Below are 8,708 nucleotides of genomic sequence, written 5' to 3' on the forward strand. Positions count from 1 at the left end.
GAGGCTTTTGGAACGGCCCCCAGGTTGTCTGTCTCCCATCCGGGATGCTGGATTTGCAGTTGGTAGGCTGAAGCTCAGGGAAAGGATCCTGTTTGAGGTCAGCTGGTCCAGTCAGTCAGCAGCTGGCACTGAGGGAGCCTCAGATGAGAGCTTTCAGTTTTGGTTGGAGCCAGTCCGCCTGGTTTTGGAGCCCAGCTGTAGTTTGTTCTGTTCCATAGGATTAAAGAAGTCCACTTATTAACGTCCACTTTGGGATACCAGGCTGTCAAGTGTGGGCAATTGCCAGTCACCAGATACGTGATTCTCCTTTGGACACCACTGCTCTCTCCTCTCGGACCTGGGCTTCGAGTGGAGCAGAGCCACCCCGGCTCCAGGGCTGGGAGGCCATCCGGGCTTGTCTCCCTCTGGGCAACTCATTCCTCTGACCATAATGGTTCAGGGACGGGCAGTGAGATGCACAGAGATTTTTGCTGGGAATGTTGGGGCTGGCTCTTTCCTGCTGGCCTTGATTCTAAGAAGATGAGCCAGGAGCTTCTACAGCCATTTCTGCCACAAGAAGAAGGGAGGGAGCCAACAGTGAGGGAACGAAGCTGAGAGACTGGGAGAGCGAGAAACCTGATCCTGATGGTATCGCTTCCATCCCTGGATCCAGCTGTGCCTGAAGCTAGCCTGTACCCTTGGCTGCCTTTACAGCTCCCCTCTGAGCCAACAAATTCCTCTTTCATGTCATCCAGTCAGGATCGTAGTTTCGGTCACTTGCAACCACAGGAGGCTTAACTGATGAAATGGCTCATGCAAATCCTTGGCCACTGAGAGAAAAAGAACTCAAAGGGTATGCTCTATGGACGTGGGTGAGTGGCACTGTCACTCTACACAAATGTCAGCACAGGAAGGGCTGTCATTGTACTATGGAGCTCCAAATTTCAGATCCTCGTGTGAGTGTCTGGCAGGCAATGCCTTGTTTAATCCTTGTAACAGTCCTGGTGCGTATAAATATTTTTATCGTCATTTTATAGATGAGAAGATTGAAGTTCAGGAAGCCTCCTTGCATCTTAGTGTGTGATCAAAGCTTGTTCCTCAGGACTTCGGTGGTCGTCCAGTGGTTGGGAATCAGCCTGCCAACGCAGGGAACATGGGTTTGATCCCTGGTCCGGGTATATCCCACATGCCATGGAGTAGCTAAGCCTGTGCGACACAACTGCTGAAGCCCACGCATTCTAGAACCCGAGCTCCTCCACAAGAGAAGCCACCCAATGAGAAACCCACTCTCCTCCGTAACTAGCGAGTAGTGCCCACTTGCTGCAATTAGAGAAGGCCTGCATGCTGCAACAAAGATCCAGCCCAGACAAAAAATTAAATTAAATAAATATTTTTTTAAAAGCTTATTCCTTAAATTGGGGGATTGAGATTGACATACACACAGTGCTAAATATAAAATAGATAACTAATAAGGACCTACAGTATATCACAGGGAACTCTATTCAGTACTCTGTAATGATCTATATGGGAACAGAATCTAAAAAAGAGTGGATACCTGCATATGTGTAACAGCAAAAAAGAACATGACGTTGCAAACAAGCTATATTGCAATAAAAAAAAAAAAATCTAAAAAAGTCCTCTGTAGTCCCAGCCACCCCTCCACAGTAAACAGTTTTCTCAATGGAATGGACAAAACCCTGAGACTGCGTGATTGGGAGGGAACCAAGGGGGCGGTGCCAACAGGCAGCATGGAACGCTGCTTCACGCTTATGTTACAGGTGATGTGAACGCTCCCCATCTTGTACCCAGCCTCCATGGCTGTACAGGGAGGGCTGGAGCTGCAGAAAGGGAGTCAAATTCTTTTTATCCGTGACCACCGATGGACACGCAGAAGCCCTGGGTTTAGATCAGAACACATGTGGACTCACTGGCTGGATGACTGGGGCACTTCATCATTCCCACCCTCCCTACTTTTCTCGTCAGGAAAATGGAGACCCTGGCCCCCCGGTTCGCTTGTCCCACCCAGCTACTGGAGCATCAAATGAAGGCAAAGGCATGAAAGACTATTTGCAAAATAACAAGCAGGGCTGCAGGAAGAAGGGGGTCACTTGACCTCCCAGAGGTGGATGGGCAGGTGTGGACAGGTGAAAACCAACCACCCACATCTCCTCCTTCCTGTCCAGGGCTGGAGGGAGGCAAGCTGTGCGGTGACCTGAAAGGAACCTTTCTGTCCCCAAAGCAGAGAGAGATAAGAGCTGTGAAGCAAGAGAAGCGAGCGCTGCTACAGGCGCTTGGGGGTTTATTTTTACCCTCTTATCTATATCCTGAAATGTCAAGCGTGGAGCCACCTCGCTGCCCAGCCCCCCACCATCCCCAGCCACTACACGTGGCAACACAGCCTGGAAACAGGCCCCTTCTCCTCCTCTGTTTCTCTGCCTCTCCAAGAGAGTCACGGTGCTATGGTGACAGGAGGCATGGAAACCCTGAAATAGAGAAGTGGGAGGAGAGACCTTTTATTTGGGTTCTGGAACAGGCTTACTTCCTCCTAGAGGCTTGGGGTGCAGAGGAGGCCCTTGGCACTGTCGGGTACCTATTCTAAGGTTTCCTTATAGATGGGCCCTTTATGTTGCAAGACATAGAAATCCTTATTTAAATTGGGTTATATAATAAAGAACATTTAATTGGCTGAGGCCACTAAAAAGACCAGCATTAGGTCAGGCTTCAGGTGAGGCTTGATCCAGGGACTTGATGCCATCACAAGGACTTCTTTCTCTCCTCTTGGTTCTGCCTTCTGTGGTGTTGGCTTCCTCTTCAGGCACCCTGCTGGGCTTCCCCACAACCTCTAGCAGTTCCAGAATCTTCCTGCCTGGTCACAAATGGTTGCAGCGGTTCTAGACCTCATATCCATAGACTGGTGCTCCTAAGGAAGAGAGAGGAAATTCTTTTTGCCAGCAGGGGCCATGAAATGTCTTCCTGTGTTTCATTGGCTCTGGCTGGGTTCTGTGCCCATCCCTGAGTCAATCCCTTGGGTGCCGGGGTGGGATGTGAAGAAAACACTGATTAGACTGAGACAAAACCAGATTGCCAAGAACAGGGAAGCAACGATTTCCCAAAGGAGGTTTCAGGCACTGACCCCAAAGGTGATGGAATGGATACTGAACAACAAGCAAGAGGCTGTTTCATGGTTTGTTCACTTTGTACTTTCATCCTCTCCTGCCCAGGAAAGCCTCTGAGATTAGGGGTGACTGTTTTTATCCAGAAACAGGCCAACATTAATCTCTTCTGTTTCCATCTATGGGTTTCTGTGCAGTTCTGAGTTCTAAGACTTCAAGGTCTTTCACTTTCAAAATTTCACTAAGGCAACAGAAATCTTCCTCAGGTAGGTACACAGGTACAGGCTGAAATGCCATCCATTTACCTACCAAATGCTGCCTCTGAATTCAAACTAAAATTCACACTCCACACCCTGGCTTACCCACCACTCACCCCCTTGATACACGTTCAGCCACAGAAACTTCTTTTCTTAAAAATATTTATTTATCTGGCTGTGATGGGATCTTTAGTTGCAGCATATGGAATCTAGTTTCCTGACCAGGGATGAAAGCTGGGCCACCTGCATTGGGAGCGAGGAATCTTAACCACTGGGCCACCAGGGGAGTCCCTAGCCACATTCAGTTCCTATTCCTCCTTAAACAAACCAATCTTTCTTGTGCCACAGATCTTTCCTATTTGTCCTTTCTCTCCAGTTAGAATGCTCTTCCCTTAAAACTTTTCACAGTTGGCTCCATCTCATCATTCAGGTTCTGCTCAAATGTCACGATTTCTGAGAGGTCTTCTCTGCCCAGCCTAGCATATAAAACTATCTGAAATTCTCCTGTCCCTGATGGTTTGAGTAGCTCTCTCCTTCACTAGTTGTAAGCTCTGCAGGTTGTACTGGTCCTGTTGATACGCATACCTTCCTGGTTCTGTGTCTGGCACAGTGTAGGTGCTCAATAAATATTTTGGGACCAATGAATGAAAATTCTTTTTCTGAACCCTTGGAAACTTTTAGAGGTAAAGGCACATTCTTATATTTTTTTCTTGGCTTTAACTTTGTGCTGTTGTTCAGTCACTCAGGGGCTTCCCTGATAGCTCAGTTGGTCAAGAATCTGCCTGCAATGCAGGAGACTCCGGTTCAGTTCCTGGGTCAGGAAGATCTGCTGAAGAAGGGATTCGCTACCCACTCCAGTATTCTTGGGCTTCCCTGGTGGCTCAGCTGGTTAAGAATCTGACTACAATGCAGGAGACCTGGGTTCAATCCCTGGGTTGGGAACATACCCTGGAGAAGGGAAAGGCTACCCACGCCAGTGTTCTGGCCTGGAGAATTCCATGGACAGCCCATGGGGTTGCAAAGAGTTGGACACAGCTGAATGACTTTCACTTTCACTTTCAGTTGCTCAGTCAGGTCTGACTCTTTGCAACCCCATGGACTGCAGTACAACAGGCTCCCCTGTCCTTCAGTATCTCCTGGAGTTTGCTCAAAGTCTTGTCCATTGCCTCAGTGATACCATCCAACCATATCATCCTGTTCACCCCCTTTTCCTCCTGCCCTCGATCTTTCCCAGCATCAGGGTCTTTTCCAGTGAGTCAGCTCTTCTCATCAGGTGGCCCAAGTATTGGACCTTCAGTTTCAGCATCAGTCCTTCCAGTGAGTATTCAGGGTTGATTTCAGGGGACTCTCGAGAGTCTTCTCCAGCACCACAGTTTGAAAGCATCAGTTCTTCAGTGTTCACCCTTCTTTATGGTCCAACTCTCACATTCCTACATGACTACTGGAAAAACTATAGCTTTGACTATACAGACCTTTGTTGGCAAAGTGATGTCTCTGCCTTTTAATACATTGTCTAGGTTTGTCATAGCTTTTCTTCTAAGGAACAAATATCTTAATTTTATGGCTGCAGTCACCATCCGCAGTGATTTTGGAGCTCAAGAAAATAAAATCTGCCACCATGTCCACTTTTCCCCATCTATTTGCCATGAAGCAATGAGACTGGATGCCAGATGTTAGTTTTTTCCATGTTGAGTTTTAAGCCAGCTTTTTTACTCTCCTCTTTAACCCTCATCAAGAGGCTTTTTAAATTTGGTTCCTACCAAAACGCTCGGCATAAAAGAAATAATATATACTACTTTTCAAATAAAGAGCTTACTGCTGAAAGGATTGACTCAAAGTTGCACCAAAATGAATCCAGAAAGATACCTGGGGGTGCCAACTGCTTCTGTGACAAGTTCCACTTCCAAAGCCGGTGTATGTGAACATTTGAAGGCATAAAACTGCAGAGGGGAATGTGTGGCCATCTTCCCATCCAGATCTCTAAGTATAGTGGGCAGACTACCATTCACAAGTAAGACCATGAAAACATGTGATGATGATACTCTTTACTCCTTGACCCAATGAGACAGAGTGAGAAGAACGTCCCATAAGAAAAAGATTTCACCCTGTCTCTAGCAGACCCATAAGTCAATGTCAGAACTTCAGCAAGCTGATGCCTCGAAAGGAATCCCCATGCTCTCCATGGACACAAACTCTCCCTAAGGTAACTGAGACCTACCGGCCTGTGACAGTCCTCAGGACAGCCAGGTGACAGTGTGTATGACCCAGAGCAGCTAATGGAAACTCGAAGACACACTTCCTATAGATAGATATCATTGTTTCACTATTCCACAGACAACTCACCATCTGGGGCAATTCAAGGATCCTTAGTCATTGCTAATTCACTGCTCACCAACCCTCAGAGTCGATCCCTCTCTTAGGCTCTGAACTTGGCTCATGGGACCCTGAATTTCACCTTATAGCAGTGGTACCCAACCTTTTTGGCAGCAGGGACCAGTTTTGTGGAAGACAATTCTTCCACAGACTGGACAAGAGGGGGTGGCTTCAGGATGATTCAAGTGCATTTCTATTTCTATTTATTTTATTTCTATTTTCACTTTATTTCTATTATCACTACATTGTGACATATAATGAAATAATTATATAATTCATCATAATGCAGAATCCGAGGGAGCCCTGAACAACTAGATGGTCCCATCTGGGGATGATGGGAGACGGCGGCAGTCACTTCCAGGGCCAGCATTATTGCCTTCACTCTACCTTAGGTCATCAGGCATTAGATTCTCATAAGGAGTGTGCAACCTTGATGCCTCGCATGCGCAGTTCACAGTAGGGTTTGTGCTCCTATGAGAATCTAATGCCGCCACTGATTTGACAGGAGGTGGCTGCTGCGGCTGCTAAGTCGCTTCAGTCGTGTCCGACTCTGTGCGACCCCAGAGACGGCAGCCCACCAGGCTCCCCCATCCCTGGGATTCTCCAGGCAAGAACACTGGAGTGGGTTGCCATTTCCTTCTCCAATGCATGAAAGTGAAAAGTGAAAGTGAAGTTGCTCAGTCGTGTCCGACTCTTCGAGATCCCATGGACTGCAGCCCACCAGGCTCCTTCGTCCATGGGATTTTCCAGGCAAGAGTACTGGAGTGGGGTGCCATTGCCTTCTCAGGACAGGAGGTGGAGTCAGGTGGTGATGCGAGTGATGGGGAGTGACTGTAAGTAAAAATTAAGTTTCACTCAATCGCCCACTACTCATGTTCTGCTGTGTGGCCAGGTTCCTAATGGGCCACAGACCGGTACCAGGGGTTGGGGATCCCTGCTCTATAGAACTCACAAACATTTATAATAATAATAAAGAATCCATATTTCAATAATAATCTGATTAATATACATCTTCCCCACTGGACTCCAAACATCTTAAGGCCAGGGAGAGATCTCGAGCTCACTATGATACCTAGGCATTCTAGCTGTGCCTAACATGTAGACCATGCCTCCCATGTCTTTCTGAATGGAGGAATGGACAAATGAATGGAGCTCAGGCCTGCTGGGAAGACATCTCACAGTCAGACTGACTCAGTTGGAAGGGAGCAGATGCCAAATTTTTTCAGAGTAAATCACACCTTGTCATCTCATGACTACCTTGTCTTCCTCATCAAGGCATCTCCTGTGCCTAGAATAGCATCTGGCATGGAGAAGTGAATCAACAGATACTGGGAGAAGAAGCACATGAATGGACACTTCCCTGAGAAGCTTGGTTATCTTCTTAAGATAAAGTCCTGGAAAGGCAGGATGTTATTCTGTGATGTTACTAGACATTGAATATTTAGGTGTCAATGTCCTGCATTAGACCCAAAGATACCATTGAGGTCATTCCCTTCAAACTCAGTGGGTCTGGTTCTAGGAGTTGCTAAACCAGCAGGTCAGCATGGGGACAGGGGGACTGCAAACCCAACTATTTTTTCTTGAGACGCTCTATTGGACTGACCTATACCACCTTCAGGGGTTACATACTTCAAGTTCAAGTGCATTATGGCTCTTGGTTCTCATCACACACCCTGAAAAAAAAAAAAAAAAACAACACACCCAGTGATGGTACTGTACCTTGTGAGACAGTCTGGCCCCAGGCCCTGCTACCAGGTCGGGAGGGTATGGAAAGGGGTCCTCTTTCTCCACGGCCACATCTTCCTTACTGAGGGATCTGAGTCCAAATGGGTCTCTTTGTGTCTGAAGTTTAAGCAACCAGGGGTGCAAATATCAGGTTAGGGTCCCTCCTTTGAGGGGGAGAGAGGTCAAGATCGGCTCTTCGATCACTAACCCAAAATCAAACATCAAAAACCTCCCCCAAAACCATGATGAAAAAGCACCATCAAGCCCAACTTCCGAGCACGCCTGGGTCTCCAGCCCACCCCAGCCCAGCGAACGGAAGTGGCTCACCTCTGAGTTAGAGAACCCCTTTCAGAACCAGAAGGAAAGAGAAAGGGATTTACAGGTTCGTCACAGAGTTGTAGGCTCTGGCTGGCCCCCAGAATGAGTTCATTATTTATTCTTAGAGACGGGACTCGAATTAAACAAACAGTGCCTATAAATAGAGTGGGATACACTCAGCTTGGTGTCACTGAAAGGTCCTTTTCACAGGGACAGACGCGCTAAATGGATGTTCTCAGGTTACCCTGCTGGTACTACGTGGGGAAGGGTTGCTCTTTTTCTTTGTAAGCATGGTTCAAGAGGAGGGGGGAAAAACAACAGGCGAGTCAGACCTTGGGAATCGGCCCTGTTTCCGTCTTCCTCATCACCTTTTCTAAACGCTCATTGCCGTTATAACTGAGAAGGAGCTCCCAAGGAAGGATGTCGTTCTATAAACACCCTGGCTGGGCAGATTGGCAGGTCCCCCTGGGAATGGATCCTGGGGCAGGCTGTATTTGACAGAGTGTTCTGCTCTTTAAGATTAGATTGCAAACTCCTTAAGGGAAGGGACCAAGTGCTAAGATTTCTTCTTGATTTCTCCTATTCTGCCAAGTACAGGGATGACTAGGGTTTCAGATCTTCAGCTGTGAATTAAAAAGGACCCTCTTTAAGCATGGCCAGCTTCATGGTGGGAAGTATGTGTTCCAGGCCTGATGGAGCTCTGCTTGGAGTCACACTGAGCGTATGCTTGAAAGGGAATCACTTCTCCCTGAGAGAACTGTGGGGGTGGAAACTTCTGGAATAACTGTGAATAGACATCAAGCAATGAGGCCACAAAGTCAAGTCACTATTGTAACAACAAGAGCTACAGTGGATTCCCAGGTGGCACTAGTGGTAAACAACCCGCCTGCCAATATGGGAGACATAGAGATATAGGTTCGATCCCTGGGTCAGGAAGGTCCCC

General features: G+C 47.5%; 1 long non-coding RNA gene across 1 annotated transcript; it reads right to left on the bottom strand.

Annotated features, from left to right (window-relative positions):
* Positions 1-2,627: 2,627 nt before the first annotated feature.
* LOC113883836 lies at positions 2,628-7,864 on the bottom strand. The gene is made up of 3 exons (XR_003508749.1): positions 7,775-7,864; positions 7,442-7,564; positions 2,628-2,899 (listed from the first exon to the last, which is right to left on the bottom strand). It is a non-coding gene; the product is annotated as an uncharacterized LOC113883836 (long non-coding RNA).
* Between the last annotated feature and the right edge of the window lie 844 nt (positions 7,865-8,708).

The sequence above is a fragment of the Bos indicus x Bos taurus genome, chromosome 25 (genome assembly GCF_003369695.1).
Source record: "Bos indicus x Bos taurus breed Angus x Brahman F1 hybrid chromosome 25, Bos_hybrid_MaternalHap_v2.0, whole genome shotgun sequence".
In the NCBI taxonomy this organism is placed as follows: Eukaryota; Metazoa; Chordata; class Mammalia; order Artiodactyla; family Bovidae; genus Bos; species Bos indicus x Bos taurus.